The 22,401-nt window shown below is 24.0% G+C and overlaps 1 protein-coding gene across 2 annotated transcripts in view; it reads left to right on the top strand.

The window, feature by feature from the left end:
- Positions 1 to 22,401, top strand: part of LOC136988746 (suppressor of lurcher protein 1-like) — a 210,179-nt gene that overhangs the window by 95,897 nt on the left and 91,881 nt on the right. For both annotated transcript variants that reach the window (XM_067286709.1, XM_067286708.1), the window contains one exon: positions 20,215 to 20,304. The gene's annotated coding sequence lies outside the window, so the exon portion shown is untranslated. The remainder of the gene's footprint in view (positions 1 to 20,214; positions 20,305 to 22,401) is intronic.

Below are 22,401 nucleotides of genomic sequence, written 5' to 3'. Positions count from 1 at the left end.
TTGTAAATATGTACTTATGATATTTATAACTACTATTAAAATTCGAAATTTAAATTTATTTCAAGAGTTAGCAGAGATAAAAACATATAAATAAAATTTTTTAAAGTTTTGAGTATAAAGAGTTTTTTATATTATATTATGGTAGTATCTAAATGAAATTTATTGTTTATGGACTAATTTAACAATAAAATTTATTAAAGCTTTATCAGTCTTGTTTGTATGCTTGTAATTGTAACTTTTGCCATTGAAAAATTATTTACATATAAATTTGTAGAAGATTGCTTGAAAAAATGTTTGAAATTCGAAGAAACATATCTTAAAATGAACTGTTTAACTAAATGCAGTAAACTTAGGAGGTAATAGAAGACATTTAAAATGACTATAAACTTATCTGAAAAACAAGATTTTTATCTAAAAGAATTTTAACGAAGATTGATTAGAAACTTTTTTTGTATAATGATGATTGATTGAGGAAAATAAAGTGGTGCTTCTTCTATTTTAATTTTTTATTAAATTTTTATCAATTTAATTTCAATCAATTTAATTGCAATAAATAATCATTAAAACAACGCATCTCCAATCAATTTTCTTAATGTGTTATGTAATTATTAACTTATATGTAGATCTGTGTGCTGAAGATGATGTTGAGGACGGATCGGAAATCTTTATTCAAGTGTGTTATTGCATTTACTTACAGTTTATCGTTTTATTACTATCAATAAATTGTTTAAAATGTTGAATATCCAATCCAACATTAAATTATTTTGACATATTTTAATATGTCAAAATAATTTAATGTTGTAATGTAAAATACAATATATATATGAATATTTGTTATATTAAATCAATCATATATTTAAGTGTGATATAAAAAATAAACTTATTATAAATTTCTAAATATTTTTATTTTTATTTAATATTGTCTATACTTTTTTAATTGATGCCGTATGGCCGGGGCGATTAAGGTGTCAGCCTATCGTTCTGAAGGATTCAGGATCTAGTTCGGAAGGCAACGCTAGGAATTCTTTGTAAGCAATAATGATTAACTACAACCGAGCCCATAGGTTACGATTTAGTAAGGCTCCCCTAACTTTCCGCTCTGTTCCACCCTTTGTTGAATAAAGTTACATTAAGTTACGTTACATAGCATATCGTTGCAATAACTTATCAATTAAACTATTACTTCTTTGCTCTACGCTCCCCTAGACTTAGCCTACTCAGCCTAATGATTAATTAATCTGCCACTATTTGTGTGATGAGGTCTGTTTCAGATATGTCGACCTCATCTCTCACCAACCGGCCGAACACGCAATGGTATAAAAGAAAAGTCCATTGGGCAAAAAGAGCCTTCAAAACTTCTGAATTAGATAAATATACTAATAAATTATGTATTATTTTATATTTATATATAATATATATAAGTGTAAAAGAAATGTGTTGTATACAGTAGAAAACCTATTAACTAGGTTTCGATCAATCGACGTTTTGGTACTCAAAGTCGTTAAAAAAAAGTAAAGAAACAGAAAAAAGAAGTTGTAGGCTACTTACAAATGGATCTTAAGCAATTTAATGATAGTGGATAAGAAAATGTAGCCATTACAGGTTAATTTCATAAAAGATTGATTAGACTTAGTACTTTCGTCCTTCTTCAGTTTCACTTTCAAGTCTGCTTCGTATATTTAAGGTTTATATGTAAGTATTTCTTCTCCGTTCGTATTAATTAAAACTTTGTATTATTAAATAAACGAGAATGCAGTACTGTAAATGCGAATTCTATTAGCTCGAGTTTTCGATTATCCGACACACCCTCTCCCTTATCGCTCTACTATTAATGGAGTCTCAATTATATATAAATTAAATAAAGTTGTACACAAAGATTGTTTTATGATTTTTTATATGGCCAAATATGTAAGAAATCATTTAAATTGTTTAAATAGAAAATGAAGAGTTTTATAGAATAATTCATATTCTTCAAATTTCTCATTTTATAAATCTGATATTTAATTTCTGTAAGTTTTGAGTTTATATGGAGCGTAAAAGAAGTATTTAAAAGCAGGCAATTTTTATTAAAATTTATTATTTTTATTTTTTATTCTAATTTTAATTATTTTGTTTGTAAATCGTTTTAAAATGTTTAAAAATTATGTAAAATAAATAATTATTTGTAATTTGTTTTCTTAATCGGTTTGTTGACTTTCGAAATAAAAATAAAATTCTCGTTACGAGTAATTTAACTTTAAAATCGCTTTATAAACTTAAATAACAACAAATGGATTTAACTCGTATGGTTATTTCAATATTTATTATTTAATTATAACAACTTTATTTCTACGTGTTTAAAACAATTATTTCTTTCGTAAATGTCATTATAAATTCTACATAATTTTTTTATAAATTTATATTTATTTTAAAATTTAATATATACAAATTTTCTTATTCGTAGACGTTACAGTTAAATAATTTTAAAATAAAATTGTAGAAAAGTTGTAGTTTTGTAATGTATTACACGAAATAGAGACTTTGTCTGGAGTAAGGAAATCGAATTCGGTAAAAGAATCTATAAAGAGATTTTCTGATGAAAGAATAACAAATCTATTGTATTACATTATAAAATTCCGACGATATAAAAAATATATTCAAGAATCTAATATTAAATTTCTCATTAAAATTGTTCAGAAATAGTGTCCGGTTTTAATTATTTACGTGTATAACAAGTTTTAATATATTTTTGTAATAAAAAGTATTATATTTACATTAAAATAATAGATTAAACATCATAAAAATAATTTAAAATTATTAACAAAATTATTTTTTAAAAAATCAGACGTTGTTATATACAGTAATTATATTTATTTTAATATTTTTGATAAATAAAATTATTTCAAATTAATTTTTGAATGAAAGGAATTTTCTTTTTTTCCCTGTTTATTTCAGTTTTATTAATGATTTTTCTATGTTTTATATATTGTTAAAATGGCTTTAACTTTCTGCTTCGCAGCCTTAACAACAGTTTTTTCCCAAAAACATTTTTATAATTAATTGATCACAAGCCATGAATGTAATGTGTTGATATAATAATATTTTATATATTATATAATACTTTACAATACATAAATATATATATATATATAAATACAATTAATCATAATAATAAATATATTACAAAAATTATCATTAAATAAACAAATTTTTAGAAAAGTTATAAATTTTAAGTTTGAACTCTTATTATTTTAACTGTAAGTTCGTTTTATGTTAAGTTTTAAATAAAATATTTTATATTAATTATTGGATTTATTATTATTTAAAATGAAACATATTTCACTTTAACATAAACATAAATTTCTAATTAAAAATGAATATATTTTAAAAGTTAAATGAAGGCAATATTTATAAATTAATTAATATTTCTGAAGATTTTATTGTTTTTATTTAAATTAATATTAATGTTTTTTTTAAAAAAAATAAGGTTTTAAAAAATTAATTTAATAAAAATCAGAACGAATTAAATCATTATTTTATTTTTTAATTAATTAGTTTCAGTGACAAGTAACATAATGTTTATCATCACGAAGTCAGTTTCTAGACATTTTTCGTTCGTGCAGAAATTTTGGTAAACAATTCCTGATATTCAAAGAAGTAAACATAGAAAATGTCGCTTATATGACGCCGACTCTGTTTTTCTTTTCTATATTTATGTCTGAAAACAAATCTTTGTCTTAGACGAGAAGAATTTACTTAGGATTAAGCAGGCGTCTAGTGGATAAACAAAAACAAAATCTCTAATGTTCTATACAAACGTGTTGCTCATACTACATAAAAAAACCATTGTTTATCACTTCTTAGAAATTCCGATGGAAATTTCTTGTGAAATAAACTGAATAAAATTCATATTTGTCACTGAAATTTTTAATGGAAAAATAAGGAATACCTTATAGTGTTGCAAGAAATTTTCATTTAAATAAATCTCAAAGTTATTACATGCATCAGTTATTTATCATGTTACAGTCTCCGTTTTGTTTTAGACTAAAACAAAAAAAACAAAATTTATATTAAAATTTTATTAAATTGAACTTTGAAAAAACTTGTTTAAACAAGATTAAATTTAAACTATTCATAATTTAAATAGATTACTGCATCTAAAAACTTTTAAACTTTTAAAGTATTTTCTAATTATAATGCTAGTTTAGTTTAAAAAAAAAACAAAAACCATCAGAAATGAAAAAAAAATTAATTTTGAGAAAAAAATTTAACATTAAAATATAATAAAAAGCAAAAAATATATGAATCTATTAGTTACATGAACCTACGAGTGGGAGAGAAGGGAGAGCAACTGGCCTTATAAATTGGCAAAATGGAAAAATTTGGGCAAAGTAAAAACAAAACAAAAATCAGAGAGAGGGTGAAAAATGTTTAACAAATTAGAGATGGCAAACTAAAAATGGGCACTTGTGTTTTCCTTTGTGTAAAATCTCAGTAAATCAACCCCCTTGTCCCCTTATCAAACTGTCCCCACACACCTATGATTAGTAATTCCAAGAGATAATCTAGATTTAATGTAATAATGAAGAAAAGATTTCTATTTTTTCAAACGAACTTTTTTTAATACTTAATATTCTAATATCAAATATTATGTGTTATAACAGATATTATTGTCGTCTTCTCGTATAAGTTATAGTAACGTTTAACATAGAATATCGACAATATTCTGAAGCTTATTCTTTAACAACCAATTTTATTTTATGCATGTCAAGAAAATTTAATTAATGAAGCAATAACAGAAAATATAAGACATTGATGTATTTTGATTTATAAATCAATACCATTTATTAAATTATTAAAGACGTAAATTACTAATGTAATTTTAAATATGTAAATTTTTCATAACTCTATCATTTAATATTTAAATTGTAAAAATAATTATAATTGACCTGTTGCTCTTATACAGTTTATATTAAAATCGAAATCTTCTTAAGTTAATTGATATTTTATTTTATTTTAGTATTGCTTTAAATAGATAAACATAAATCAAAATATACGTTCTCCTTGTAAAGTTTACAAATTATTTTATTAAAAATAAATAGAAAGTTAATTGAATTATATTTTGAATATATAACATTAATAAACTATCTGAAAATTAGGTATTTTCAGAGGCTGAAATTTCGGAAATATAAATTCTTAAGCGCATGATCGATTAAATATATGAAAAATAATCGAACAAACTCATTATTTCTCATAAACAAATGCCATAATAAACTATAATAATTATGAAATTTCTTGAATATTCTCTTCATTGCATTCTAGTCTCAAAATCTTGCAATCAACATGAAATTACACAGTGGTTAAATAATTAAATCAGTATCTGTGATAGTATTTGAACAGTATGAATGAAATAATTGAGCTTACATAAAAATAAAAAACTGCTTAACTATGCCAAACAAATTTCAGTATAAAAATTGTCAATGTAGAAATTAAAATAATTACTACAATAATTATTATTAGAGTTGCGAAATGTTACGACTGAAGTCTTGCCACATTTCCTTTCATCTTCATCAATCAAGTAATTAACAAATTGACAAATTAATAGAATTTAATTGATTAAGAATTTATACACTATTAATTCACGTAGTTATTTAGTGATGTATGAAAAGAAACTGTAAATAATTATTATTGGATTGGATCTTAATCATGGTTACTATTTTCTTACTGTTTTAAAATGATGATTATTTGTAGTCATTCTAAAATAAAAGTTTTATAGAAATTTAATATTTTAAATAAAATTATAATTCAAAAGTATTCGTATTACTCTTTATTTCGTTTTCATGTAAGATAGTTGCAAAGAATCATCATTATTCTCTCTTCGTAGTCCATTTTCTCCAATGTAGGTCATCGTATCGCACATCAGAGGACATTTAATGTACAAAAATAGAACTAATTTTTGTGGAAATACTATTTTTACGGTATATTTAAAACCAATAAAATGTAGTTTTAGAAGTATTTAAAAGACTGTTATTAATTTCTTTAAAACTGAAGCGAATTACAACTTAATAATAAACATCTAAATTTAAGGGCATTGAGTCTGTTCTTCCGATCTCCCCGTTCTTCCGTATCTGTAAAATAGTTCACGCACACTCATCCAAGCCTTCCGGTTATCTTAATAATCAATAAAATAAATAAAAGGTTTAATAATTAATATAAAATCAAGCGTTTTTACTTTCAAAATATGCTAATTTAACGTGTTTATATATATATATATATTTGTATTTTTTGCAAGGGAAGGCCAGATACATTAAACAATCCAGTAATAATACACTATAATCGAGACAAGATATGGTAAGGTTGAAAGCAGGAGACCTAGATTAACTATATAAAGACTTTTAGTTTGAAAGGGAAGTTACATTATTTAAATTCAAAAATTTTTCCCTAAACGGATAGATAAATTACCGGCACGACTCCGTTGCTAACAGGAAAAGTGTGATGTACAGGGGCAAGACACTACCAAAAAATTTGAGAACATTGCCACGAATAATTGCTCATTTTATTTTAAATTTAATTTTTTTCGAGATTTTACATAAGATATCTGGATAAATTTTAACATTTATTTAATATTATTTTGATATTTTACTAAAGCAGGAATATTTTTGTCCTTTATTTATCTAAAATATAACAGTCGTCCATTTAACTAAACTTAACTATATCACTTATAACACTAAACATACGATCTATAAATTCTACACGTTATTCTGTAAACTGATTCGTATTGATATAATATCGGTTTTCGCGAATTTAGTCTACTGTACAGTACATGAATAGTAACGTTCCTTAGATCAATGAGGAATAAATATTGTTTTAATTAAATTATTTTCTATTATCTGTAGTGATATCGTTATTTATTATTAAAAGCTTAATTATTTGTAAATTTTTAATGAGTAATCTAAAGTAAAATTGTTATATAAATTTGAACAGATTTTGTTAATGATTAAAGAGTGAATTTCTTTAATTATTTTCTTATGTTAAAGCATTTTTGATAATAACTTTAAACCTTAATAAATTTGAAATAACTATATTTTAATTTGATATTGATAAAATTGTTTTATATTTTTCACATATTTTAACCGAAGTTCAAATTTAAAAACAGGTTTATTTTGTTTGGAATCTGAAAGAGATTATTAATTACAGCATATAATTTAACGTGAGATATTAAATATTAAGAAAGTTATATAATTTATGTAAATTTTTCGTTATAAAATAATTTCATCATTCATAATATAATAATACGTTTATGAAAACAAACATTTTCTTGTTAATCTTCATTCCTCAGTCGAATTTAATATATAAATATTATAACAAAGAATAGCAAAGAATATTTAATTATAACAGAAAAGAAATTTTTCTAAAACAAAAATATTCGTAAGTATATTTTGTAATGTTTATTTGAAAAGTTTTATCCCATTAGATTAAAACTTAAATCAATGAGATTAAAATCAGGTAGAATATCCTTATATTTTGTTATTTTTCTTTTGATAAATATAAGTATTAAATGACAAAAGCTTTGTTTTGACTTTAATACTTAAAATCTAAAATAAATCTGAAATAAATTTGTTTGCTTAAAAATTGAAATAATAATAATAATAATAATTTTTAAAAAATTTATCTTAAATTTAACTTAAAACAAAATTAGATATCACTTTGTTTTATCTGTGATTAAATTATTAGTTCTTAAAATTAGGTAGAAATTAATTTAATTACCTTTAAAACGAAAAATGTTACTTTTGTTTCAATTTCGCATGTAAATCAATAAGTGTCCAAGACATTGAAAGAGAATTGTGCATGGCTGAGCACTCGCTGTTTACATACTATTGATTTGTCTGATGTTGTTTACTCGATTTTCAATGACGAATAATGTGAAAGGTAGCTTTGTTTTGTTGGAAAACGTGAATAGAAATAAGTGTTTCTCCATATTTTCAAATATGTAAATATTTGACTAGACTTAATCTGATGAAATTTACGAGATAACCATATCAGACTGATGTGAAGAAATAGAATTCTTAAGGCTAAATATTTTATATTTTATTTAAATTATTAATAAGTAAACATAATTAGTAAATTTTGTTGCATAAAAATTATGTAATAAAATTATAAAAATAAAAATTTTTGTTAAAGAATATTGAATACATTATCATAAAAACTTATGTATAATTAAAATATAAATTTAAATAATAAATATGGAAAACAAATGCTGAATTATAGTTTATTCGTATAATGATAATAAGTAAGCTTGTGATGTATTAATCATGAAAAAAACATTAATGATTATGAAATTTTTATTATATGTTTATATTTACTTAAGTTATCTACTGTCATAAGATAGTCTGATACTAAAAAATAGTGAAAATTATATTAATCTGTAGCAGTATATGTTGTATTTAATTCATTATAATTTAAATTTTATGTTTTAAATGAGGTTTTAGGGCATTGCATTGTAACTTCTTTCGATATATATTTCGTTCATAATGATTCAGAATATATAATAAGGAGAATAAAAGTACCATTTCTCAGTAATTTTAATGGAAATGGAATGAAAATAAATAAAATTTCATACGGTTCGTTATTTTATCACTTTGAAAAATGAAACAATTTTCTTAAATCTAAACAAAGTGAAATACTTAAAAAGGGGATTGACCTATTAATCACTAAATATAATTTAGATCCTACAGATATTTTATTTAATTTAATGTGCCTGAAGACAAGTCAATCGAAGCTGAAAGAAATTAAATTCCCAATAGAACGATTTCGCTTAATGTCGTAAAGAAATTTGTTCCGAAATCTTCTCCAGTACAGAACTTAAAGAAACAATAGCAGCATGTTGAATTTGAGTGGCAGGAAGGTAATGAACTGCCTTAAGTCGAAGAAAGAATTGGGAGCAAAGGAAAGACCGTTTAAAGATTTCTCTCGCATCACTAGTTACAGCTTTTTTTCAGTCGTAGCTTTAGAAATTTAAATAGAAGTGAGTCTCCTTGTCTATTTTAACCGCTTAGAATATTTTTCCTCTGTTCTCGGAAAACCTGTCACGTAGTAATGAGTGTGATCATTTTCTCCGATACCAGATAGAGTCTTTTCATATTGTTTTTCTTTCATAGGCAAATTTGAGATGCAAGACTTTCACTTAATAATTTCGTCAGTTTCTCGAATTTACAATAGTGAATAAAATTTGTCTTTTTGAAGAAACTGTTTTACTCAAATCTCTAAAAAGTTCGATAACAAAAGTTTGATAGTAAATTTCTTTGTTGCTTTTATTTAAATTTCAATCAGAAAGGTCATTTACTTTCTTTTCTTACAGTCTTTAAATAGATTCTGTTTGAATAGTTATTTAACAATATTAATATTTTTCAATTTTTATTTTTTCATTATTTAATGTTTTTCATAATGTTTATTTTATGTAAATTATTATAAAAACGTTTAAGCGTTATTTTTCTTAGATTTTATACTTGATTATTAATAGTCTTCTAAAATATATATTAAATTGTTAAATTTAAATCATTTTCTATTTAAATCAATAGAATATTATTTGTTAGCTACATATAAAAATTACAACTTTAAAAATTGATTATTACTTACATGAATCTTTGAAAACTAAAAAGAATTTTAAAATAAGTTATAAAAATGTAAATATACAATTATTCTTAAATTCTATTTTTATATCGTTGTTAATGCTTAAATGAATTAATATACGATAGGTATACATGTATATATGTTAACTCCATTTTAGTTGTTAAAAAATATAGTTTTTATATAATTTTCTCGAACATTTCGAAATTAATTACATGGTAATTTCATTGAAAATGTGAATTAAGTATCTGAAAAAGAAATAATTATTCAATAATTTCCATATTTTATTGAAAATGCGATAAGATATTGAAGTTCATTCTTCTACAAAACCGTTGTAATTTGTTTTTTGCTTTATTTTTTAAGTACTTTTTAATATTCTTTAACTTTATTCATATTTTTATATGACACGAATCTCATTTAAAATATTTCAAATAAAATTTTTAAAAAATTAATAAGTATCAATTTATTATACTTATTAATTTTGCATACAAGACTTATTCCAATAAAATTAGTTTATTCTTCAATTTCTTTAGCGTAAATATCAATGTGAAATATAAAGTTAATTACGATATTATCTTATTAATCACAAGAAACATTAAACACCAGTTAATGATTAATGTATAAAACATTATATATTAATATACTAATATATAAGATACTAGTTCATGATTAATTTATTAAAAAACGATTAGTAAATATAGATATATTCATGTAGTTTATACATATTTTCACAGGTCAATAATATATAAATTTAAAACATTATATTTCTAATTAATTTAAAGCTGTTAATTATAGAAGTAACTATTCATTAATCATGCTTAATTACCTGCGAGTCAAAGCTAACCAGGAGTTCATTCCATGAAAATGTTAGCCTGACTGGACCAATAAACAATTCTCAAGTCTATAAACGGTGTCATTCACATATGTCTCATACGAGAAATTAATCTAATTAGTTTAAAATAATTATTCTCCGTTTTTCGTTCATTTCTCATACTTTTTGCTAAATAAATTAATAATGATTTATTTTTATAATTTATAAAAATATTTAATAGAAAATACAAATACAAAATTTTATATATTTGACATTAGAGATTTGTATTTTCTAGCGTTTACCTTCAGCGTTAAAAAAGGATGCACATAAATTAAACAAGGGCCTCGCATTATGAGTCTTTATCTTGGGCCCCATATTTGTACATGTATCATTATAGATAGAGAGGAAGGGTCTGTTATACGTTATAGCTAGGATCACAGCAAGTCTATGTCCAGCCCTTTGCATATGTGTAGAATATATATATATATATTACACACATATTTAAATAAAGTATAGCATATTTTAATATATAAAGAAAGTAAATTAACTCACAATAAAAAATTTTTTTCGATAAAGTACACGCTTTCTCAATAAGCACAATTATTTATCAAAATTTCATGTTATCCCGAGAATTTAGATTGCTTTTGATAACATTAATAAGTCTGTTTAGTTATACAACTATTACGTACAAATAACTAAAGTTACATATTAATATAATTTTACAATTAACTGCCTGGGCCATCATGCAGTTACTTTGAGAAATCCGGAATGGGATCTAAGCGATAAAAATAAATTTCGCGCGTTATAGAGAGTCTCTCACCACTTGGCCCTCCTCATTGTGGGCCTGGCCGAACCCACGATGGGCTTGAGAAAGGTGTTTTTAGTGCCCACAGGAATAGAGAGTGAGAAAAATTACTACTTAATATTATTAACAAATAATTTTTAATCGTTTCAAATCATTGATAGATAATGAAAAAACATTGTAATATTTTTTAATTTTTAATTTTAATTCTTAAAAGTTAATAGATACATCTCAGAGATTTATGCTTTATAACTATTTTTAAAAGGAAAAAATTATTTTAGCAAATAAGCAAAACTAATACGTTTACAGCGATTCTAGTACAAATTTATAACTTCTTGGTAACTTTCATCGTTCAATAAGCTCTTCATCCTTTCTATTCATTTCGTAAGTGTATCTCCCATATGAGGTGTTTGAGGAAGCCTATGTATTATTTATAATATTTCCAGAACTCGATGGAAAATATGGCGACACGGTCGATAGAATGGTCCATTATCTTTCTTGCACAATGTAATTCTTGTACGTAGTTGGCTTTTTTTCTTCCGAAATATCAGTAGAAATAACGTCGAGAAATCTTTCTTTGTTTCGCTAGTCTTCTCCTATTCCAGTCCAAAAATATGATTTCTTTAAATATTTTTACTGCTACTTTATAAAATAAAATCTGTTTATATAAATATTTATGAAAACTTTTTTGATTATTCCGTAACTTAAAAGAAAAAATTAAATCATTTATATTTTATTTCTTAATGTAAAATTATGTTGTTAACATACATTTTAATTCTTTGTCTTTAAATAAAAATTTTTCGTAATTTTTAATTATAATCAAGGATTTTTAATTTTAATTTATAATTTACTAATTTTGTAAAATTAAAATAATAATAGAGTACTTGTATATATATCCTATATAAAAACATGATTATAGGGCCTACCTACGTTATGTAAATTTAATATCTAAAATTTAAAAATTATTCTTGATAATTATATAGTGGATTGCAGAAAGAAACAGAATTTGTTACAAACTTAACAGGAAAAAAAATATAGAATAATAAACAGCTAAGTATAAGTGTTTTCTTTTCCAACATCTGAAGGTGATAATGAATAAATCATTAAGAAGCTCATACAGTACATATTGTGAGCATTAATATCAACAAGAAGTTTCCACCTTAGATCATTTTCAAATAATTATAGTGAAGAATACTTCAACCTAACAATTATCTATGCAAATAGCATTACTAAAGTACTACCATCTGCCCGAGAGAAAGATAAACAAAACACTGAAAAGAAATTCTTTTTTGATAATATTATCATAATAGTGTTTGGTAAACTGCGTTGAGCCAATTATGAAATCTATGCAAGTTTGGTAGATCATTAAAAACTCTCCCACTACGAAAAAGAATAGCGATCTCGTTACGGTTTGTTAGTGAATATAATACTTGAAAAATATTCTAAAATCTTGGTAGGAAAAAAAAATAGGGGTTTAACTATCTTCATTAACACTTTAAGAAAATCTACTTACGTCAATATTTAAAATTTATTTGATAAAATCGAGAATTCTTTTGAAAAATTCAACATTATATTGACAAATCTTTATCTATTTGTTGTATGAAAATTGTAAAATTAGCTTAATTTCATGGGTTACAATTTCGATAATTAGTTTAATCTTTCTCTTATTATCACTAATAAATATTATTGTAATTGCGAAAGTAAGTTATTCGAAATTTTTCGCTATGTTACCATCATTAATTAGACTTACAATTGTGAAATTTCAATCAAATTGAATTTATCAAAATGCCATTGAATTTTTCCCGCAGGGAATATTATATAATTGAATTTACATAAACGTAAATTGAATAAACGTCTATTTATATGGATTTTCTTTTATCTTTTGTCTTTACAAAAGGAAAGTTCTAAACAGCTTTAAGTGTTTCCAACCCTTAAAAAAAAAGAAAAGAAAAGTTAATATTGTTATTGTATCTGGAGTTATAATCTGATATTTTTAAAGTAGATAATTAAAAACATTATCTCATTTCCATAAATAAAGTAAATTTTCAAAGTTCAACTTAATGATTACTTGATAAAAGTTTAATACATTCAAATAAAGATTGCCAAATAGAAGGAGGAAAGAAAATTATTCTTTGAAAGGCGAAAGTTTCAGAATTCAAAATAAGAATTAACATAATTCTTTCGCGTCTTGGAAGCTAAAATTTTCCCCAAGATAAACGACTTTCATTATTTTTGCATTAAATTCAAAAAAAGAAGCTCTGTTTATATCCTAAAAGTCCTAATGGAAATTATTATATTTAAAATATGCTCTAAAATATTTTTTTAACTTTACAATTTTTCTTTTCATTTTTGTTTCTAAAGATAGAAGAATCGATTCTTATTCCAGATTATTAGACATAAATATAATAAAAGTAGTTCATTCTTAAATTTAATTTATTTCCGTTATTTATATACAAAAAATATTTTAATTGTTTTAATAGAATATTAAAAATTAAAATCTTCAGAAATTCAATATAAAATTTTTATTCCTAATTAAATTTGAGTGAAAAATATTTAAATATATTTAATTATCAAATTAAATATCTTTAAATTTGCTCAAAAATATGATTTTTCTATCATTTTTTAATTATTATTAAGAGACTCTTATTCAGCTTTTGTGGAAAAAGTTACAATATGAAAAGTTCAGGCAAAGTTAAAGTAAGGTTTTTTAATATAATTAATTAATTAATTAAGTTATATTAACTTGTAAGTTGTGAAAGAACAAATATAAAATTATTTCCGAGTATAAAAAGTAGGCGAATGTATTGCCTTACTGTACTGAAAAAGAAAAGGAAAAAAAATAGTTTACACAGCCTTATAAGAAATCCAATAAGAGAATAGGTGGCTGTGGAAATAATACGATGTCAGGTAAAGGAACAGAACATTTAATGACTTTTTTTCGAAAGAGAAGAAAGAAAAACAGAATTACATATTAATAAAACATTTGCGTTAGCTGAACAGAATAATATTAGTGTTTTTATTTGATAATTTATTATATCTAATTATTTTTTTCGCACAATAAAGGTAAAACATAAACAATGAATTTACTTATTTATTTTGTTATTTCTCGCTAAGCGAATTGGAAAAGATTGCATAGGATTTCGATGGTTATTGTTTTGGACAAGTCATATCTTTCTTCAGTTTTCTCTAGACCTGAGAAAACTAATCAATATTGGATGGCCAGTAACGGAGTAAAATCAAAGCTTAGATTTGCGAGAACATTACAACTTCATTAAGTTTTTATCGTGTGTTTATTTCTAATATAAACGAGGTTGTTCTGAAGCAACAATAAATATAAAATTATAGAAACGTGTATTTCTGTATTTTGTTACTAAATAATAGTAACAATCTAAAAATCCTCCAGTATTTTTATAAAGAAATTGCATTTATTCGCTTTGAAATGTTATGTAATTGAAAGAGATACGAAGTAAAGAGGCTTATCTATGCGTTTTTTTCAATGATTTAATCTATCCTATTTTTTTCATATATACAAAACGATATAATTTATTTTCTATTCTATTCATAGAAATATTTATTTCGATTTTCTCGATATCCTTCTACGTAATTCGAAATTTCAACAGGACCAATATAACTTGATTACTTTTAGTTTTTCTTTTATCGAACTAAGGTAAATCGATATTGTTTCTGATACAACGTCAAGTACCTTTCTAAAAGTCTGTAATGGAATCAGATCTTATGTGTTTATCGACAGATTACCAAAAATGTTAAAGGATTTGGAGACAAAGTCTTGTTTTAAGTCATAGTTTTATCAATTTTCTAGCTTCAATAATAAATTTTGCTGTTAAAAAAATACGTATATGTTTATTTTATTCACTCAAAAACTCTTTGTTCACTTATTTTTTATAATATTTATTAAATTTTTTAAAACACATTCTGCATATTGATACAATTATCTAATTTTAAAAACGTCTTATTAAATAGTATTTTGTAATACTGATCTTGTTAACTTTGCATAGTTTATAAAAGAATGGTAATTTTTTAAAGGTTTTTTCCGTTTTTTTAAATAGTATTTAATAAATAAATATTTAAAAAATAGAAATGAAATGATCAAATTGTATAAATATATGTTAAAAGTGAAAAATTATATTTAGCATTCAACGAAATATTACAAATTATTTTAAATAGCCCTATTAGAATTTTTAATGTACATAAATATGTATAAATTCCATTTGCATCGAGTCAGAAATGTGCTGCGCTTGCCAAATGTTGACTTATACCAACTGTCATAGTATACTTTAAATACTCACTGTTTTGGCTTTATTCCAACTCCTAGAATTTATAAAGCAATAAAATAAAACATAAGATTCCAACTTACTTCAGAATTATACTAAGATAACTATATATTATCAAATTTTCATATTCTATATAATTTTATTCATCAAAAACTATCCGAAACTCACGAAATAACACATTTCAGCCCATACAAAATAGGTAGATGTTTAGGCAAAATTCAACCAAATCTGAAACATTTTACGAAAAACTTAAATATTAATATATACATCCAATACACGCAATTTATTAAAATTTTAAATAAAAAACATATAGCTTATTTTCATTTTAATATATATATATATATAAAAAAAAAAACGTTTTCCGATCTCACTCACTCCCTCTCTTACTCGCTCGTTCACTTTTCTTTTAAATTAATTGAATTTTCATATTCATGATTTCATGATCTTACAAGGAAAGATATTTGTCTGGCTTTTTGTGGTTATACCTTTACGATATTTAAAGATAAGAACGGTAACATAACACAAGATGGACATACATTGAAAAAAAATATAAGTAGGAAAAAGCAGAAGAGAACAGTCGAGATTTGAATGGCATTTATTCCTGCTTGATATTCAACATCACATGCTTCATGAATTCCAAATGTGAAAGATTAGTCTGATGCATACCGAAATCTTTAAATCAGCATAAAACCTTAAGGAAAATGGAATTGTTCTAACCAGTCACGTATATGATGCGTTTGAAATAGAAATCGGAAAAGAATATGTCCACTAAGATATTAATACCTCCCTAAATAAAAGAAAAAGCAACTAGACCTGCCTTGAACTACATCTATTGTTCTTAGTTACCTGCTGTTTGTCCTCTGTGATATTACACATCTAGATATTTTATGTTTATCTCTTAATATCGTAAAATATATTGCGCTCTATACATTACCTATATTTATTAACCAATCTATAAAATAGGACTTGATTATTAGGACGAAATTATTTATTATCTATTTTAAATTTAAAAGTATCTGACTTTTTAAATTGTGTGCAAATAATTTACACGGGAAATTAGTAACTCGAGATAAAGAATAATTTTGTAAATTTTAATTATAATATATCATTTAATTGGATAATTGTAATTTTATTTTAGTAGAAATGAATAATAATGTCGATAAATAAAAGTAGTAATTATTTAATTAGCTTTGTGAAATGTTATTAAATTATTATTAACAATTAAAAAGTCGCTTTTATAATAAAACTCATCTCAGTTGTAATTTTGGTTCTAAGTAGATTTTCTGTTAGAAAATTGAAATGTAAATATCTAATATTTATAATAACAAAGAAATATTTTAAAGCATAAATTTTGAGAAAAAACAAAAAAATTATTTGAATGTTTTGTTATTTGATTTTTCAATATTTGGAAATTTCTACTTTAATCTTACACTGATTGCTTAAAAAGTAGGTTAGAAAGGCGTTTTCTCTTCATTTTTTATTGTTTTGTATTTTTCTTTTCTCCCAGAAGACAATTCATCTTGGCGACAAAACTGGAAAGAACGAAAATGTATCTTTCCACTAAATAGGAGAAAGAGGCAATAGGATCCTTCGAACTTCTTTGATTGAAGTGCTGTTCCATCCAACGAATAACAAGAATAAGGACGCGCGAATTCTCTCTCCCGTTACACCATCTATCTTGTTACGAAATTGAGAAATTGCTAGGGATTGTGAAGCAGATCTGTTCAGAATGATCGCCGACCATTGCTTACCCTCCCGACTTTTTGGAGTCGCCACTAAGTAGACTAAAAGTAATTTGTCATGTCCTCAAACACGAAGCTTTTACAAAAACTGTAGAGTTTTGTTACCGACCACCTCCATACTCGTCGGAGGAATAGAATCGATCGTTAAGGATTTTCCCCGTAGCCGTATAGAAACCTATAAGATATTCGTTTTCGTAAGATTTTCTCGCTCCTGATTGCATTCTTCTCGTATCCTAGATCCAGGTAATAAAACGTCGAGATTTGTGTCGATTCGGGATGTCTCCTTTTAGTTGCATTCTGTAAATTCAATTTAGCCCTTCCGCATCTTCTAGAAATTATCTCGGATGCCGACAACATCTCTTCGTTTAATAACTTTGAAAGAAAACTGGACACTTTCAAGCTATTATGTCTATCCTTTAGCTGTAAAATCAATTGATTTAGATTCACGTTTCATTTTTAAGAAGTTTCTTCAGCTAAAATCCTTTAAGAATAAACTTTAATTAATTATCAAAAATACATAATTGAATTTATTTAAATATAATTTAATTAAATGTTAGTATTCTTTATTCAAATAATGTTTTTTTATAAAATATTTTTATGTATTCAATTACTTTTCATCTTATAAAAAATTGAATTGTATTTAATATTTTCTTTTTAGTTATATTATCCTTCTTTATTAAATTAAAATTGAAATCTTCATGTCAGATTAAATTATATGCAATTTTTAAAATGGAGTTGAACAAAATAAAATATTCATACTTTAATTCACAGATTTTTTCATTTCAGAATTTTATTTTATTAAAAATATTAAACTTTTTTTTACTATTTAAAAAAATAACAATATAAAGACAGAGTTTCTATCAGGAAGAATGTTAATTCCAAACATTATTAGATTAAAAAAATATATTAATTTATTTACTGTTATGCAAATTAATGTCTAAATTAAACTCATATTTAAATTGTTCGATCGTATCCTTTATTATTATGATAAGCAGCATTTTAATGTATGCTTTCTAATTGCATAAAGCGCGTTATAAGGTTGTTTTTGTAGTAGATAATCAAATAAACTCATAAATCTATATTAACATAAAATGCAGAAATTTAATTTAAAATATGCACGGATATAAAAATAATTTTGTAACTAATAAATTAGTTAAAACAAAAATTAAATATTCAACAAGTACAAATCAAGACTGTTAGTTGTTTCCGGAGAATTATAAAATTAAAAATATATGTTGACATTATACTTGTTTATTGTAAGTTGAGAGCGATGATTACAGATTAATTTTTTCATTAATATAAATTAGTAATTTTTGTCAGCGATAAGGAAGGAAGCTGTCATCAACTGCGTAATGAATAGTGTCATATTGATTATCATTAAATTGTAATTCTAGTTATTCAAAATTTAGATCTGGTTATCTAACTGTTGAATTTTTCATGCTTGCTTTCAATTGATAACTTTCAAATGATTGAATCGGTTATAATGTGCTAAATTCTAGGGTTAAACAAAAATACAAAAATAATTATTTTTAATTAAATTAATTTATATATACATATATTTCCAAGTTTTATAATAACTAAATCAAAAGAATTAAATAGTAAATGCTTCGCATCATATCCATTAATATTAACTATTAATAGAGATACTTGTCAGAATAGGATGAGACAATTTATAGAAATAATTTAAAACGGGCGTAAAATTTTATTTTATTTTTATTGTATCTAAAAAATATTAATCTATTTATTATGAAAGAACAAATAGATGTAAAATAAAGTTAAAAAGTAATTATTGGACATCTTCAAAACGGATTAATAACACGTCTCAATAACTATTATGCCTATATTAAAATGTTTAATAAATTAAACTAGATTTTTATTACAAAATAATATTTAATCCGCTTATTTACCATTTTTTATAATAGTAAACAGATTTTCTAATGAACTTCTCGAGAACAGGATTTTCATATTGACGTTTAACATCTTTCCTACATTTAAAAAAAATATATAAATTATACTGTTAATAAATAACTGAGTATTTACATATACAAAGACATTATATTATCTGTTAGCAAAATGTTTCAGTTTTTGATTTCAATAGATTAATTTATATATTATTTTTTTAATCCATTCCATTAATTCGTTATTTAATTTATCAGTTAGATACGTAAACCATTTTAAAACACGTAAAGTTACTTCAAACATTAAAAAGAAAACAATACAGGAAAAAGCAATTGGTTGAAAATGCGATATTTCGACTAGGAATCAATCAATATTTATCCATTTCCATAAAAAGAAACCTTTTTGGTATTTGAAAGAAAGCAAGAAGGATTTCAAGATCTGTAAATCACAATTTCCCTAGGGAAAGGGTCAGAAAACCAACCAAATGACTATAATTCGCGTTTTGTTTGCATCACATCATGCTTCTTCTCCCCACATCCGTTTCTGTCAGCTAAATGACAGTTTTCTCACCAAGAGAGAGCCACAACCCTTGATATTTTTTCTTCTTCTTTCTATCTGTAGTTAAAAACTATTTTTGTGTCCTACTTTTGTTCTTTTGACTGTACATCATTGGTTTTTTCCTTTGGGCTAGTACAGGAAATACGAGCACTTGTCTTAAAAGGGATAGAAAGAAAACTTCTATCAATGTCTAAAATAATCGATAAAACAATTACATTAGTTAATATTTATAAACAATTTTTATTATAGTTTTTTCAATTTTATGCCTAAATTTTATCGGTAATATTAATTTTAATTAATAATAAAAAATATATATATAAACCTACATCCTTTTTTCAATGAAATTATTTTGTTAAATATGAATTAAAACAGAATTAATAATTTATAAACATTTAAAATCGATTACTTCTAGTAATTAAAACATAAATTATTCATGTTTAAAATAACATCATTTTAATAAAGTTTATTCTTCTAAATATTTAACTTGATTTTTTTTATTTGCAGATTTTTATGACTTTATTAAAGAATGGCGGATTTATAAAGCGCAATTCTTCTTCTAAAACGTAGGACATTTTCCACTGAAATCTAAAGTAGGTAAGCTTCCCTTTGAAAAATTTGCTTGCTAAAGAAGCATTGAATATTTTTCTTTATTAAATGTTATCTAATACCATTTGCATCCAAACATAATATACCGTATTTCAAATCAAATCAATGTAAGTATCAATAAGAAAGCGAGGGAAAAAAGTTAAATAATTTTTGGAAAATGTGAATTTACATCGTTCATTGAGTTAATGCCATTCGAAGTAAAATTTCTCATAGATTTAACGTAATCCTGAAAAACTGCACCAAGTTTCAAACTATAAAATGGATTTTGGAATTACAAACCATCGATTTGTTTGAGAAGAAAAGTGATTTTTGATTTTTAGAATCAACAATAAAGACGAGAAGCTCAAACAATGATATGATTTTATTATATAACATAAAGCATAAAAAATGAATTTTTAAAGCAATTTATTATACTTTTTTAAAAATAGATCGAACATATTTTCACTATAAAAGATGATATTCTGTGTATAATAATATAAACTATCGATTATATTACGCTCATCATAAATTTAAAACATTTTTAATTAGATTTTGAAATATTATTTTAAATTATTCATCCGAATTTTATTTTTATTAATTTTTTAATATTTCATTTTGATAAATATGCTTACAAGATTCGATATTTCTACCGTAAAGATAATAAAAAAATATACATATTAAAAGAATGAAAATAAAATAGAAATAAAAGTAAACAAAATTAAATGAAAATAAATTGTTTTGTGTATTTTTCATATAATAAAACAAATAATAATAACGTTGTTTATAAGTTTATTTTGTTTTACCTACGAATGTTAATTGAATAACTTATACGTTAAGAGGGAGAGAAAATACAAATTTTTCTCCGGACCCAGAAAAACTTAGGGGCTCCTAGTAGTTCCTATTCCTAATTAATTAATGTTAGTTTTATTAAAAGAATATAAAATATTCAAGGTTGTTTATAATTTATAAAGAAGCATTCTACGTATTTCATTTGTACAAAAAAATAAAATAAAAAAAAAGGCAAACGGAGTCTCTAAGAGGCAGAGGCTCGATCTATCCCAGAGCCCATAAAAGCTATCGACGGCCATACACTATTCATTCAATATTTAATTTTTATTTAAAGTTGTTATTCGTTAAATTTATTTAATGTCAAGTTAAAAACACAAAAATTGAAATAAAGATAAACAATAATTCTGAATTGATTTTTGTTGCACGAATAACACATAACTCAATATAAATATTAATTATTAAACACTCTAGACACGTAACCATAAATAAAAGTGAAATTATTCATCACCAATTCAGTTAATAAAACTATTTAAATTAAACAAATTTCAGTTTTATATTCAAGTCGTCATTTCTGTTTATCATGAATTCTTGTTAAGAAAACTTCGTTTACCACTTTCCCTACCCGAGTATTGAATCATGATTTGCATAAATTCGTTTCCTAATTAAATGGAAACGAATATTGTTCGTGATTAGATTCGAATAAGTCTTCTACAATAACTTCTATTATATCTTAAAATTTTGTCTAATTATTTTAGATAATGAATGATTTCACTCGTAGTTTATATCTCGAATTACTTTAGATGATAAATACAGAATTAAAAAGATCATTTTTAACAACAGGTATTCACTATTTACGTGCATAAATCATCATTAAATTTCGCAACAAGTTTGTTTACAACTCGTTTCACAATTAACAGAATACGGGAAATTCCTGATAAATCACTTAAATGATGATGAAAACGATTCACTCTTTTAGATAAACGTGATTTGAGTCTATTACTCTTCATTACTATTAATGTTGTACCGGGTAGTTGTTACCATGGTGACGAAAGTATTGCTTAACAGTTAATGGACGTCATTGTTCGACACGTTGTGCGCTTGTAGTTGTCGTTCTTCTCTTTAAACATCTATCTAATCTTTTCGCAAAGTTCAAAGATTAATGCTCTTGCTTGTGGTTTCCTTTATACAAAGATTTGTTTGAAATTTTATATATTACGGAAACAAACTTGTTGCAAAGAGATAACTTTTAGAAATTACAAAAATCTGTATTTACTTTTATGATTTATATATGGAAAGAAATAAAAATTGCATATTCCA

The sequence above is a fragment of the Centruroides vittatus genome, unplaced genomic scaffold, assembly GCF_030686945.1.
Source record: "Centruroides vittatus isolate TY-2023 unplaced genomic scaffold, ASM3068694v2 scaffold_386, whole genome shotgun sequence".
Taxonomy (NCBI): domain Eukaryota; kingdom Metazoa; phylum Arthropoda; class Arachnida; order Scorpiones; family Buthidae; genus Centruroides; species Centruroides vittatus.
Note: the sequence above shows the minus strand (reverse complement) of the source record. Positions and strands in the feature narration are given on the sequence as shown.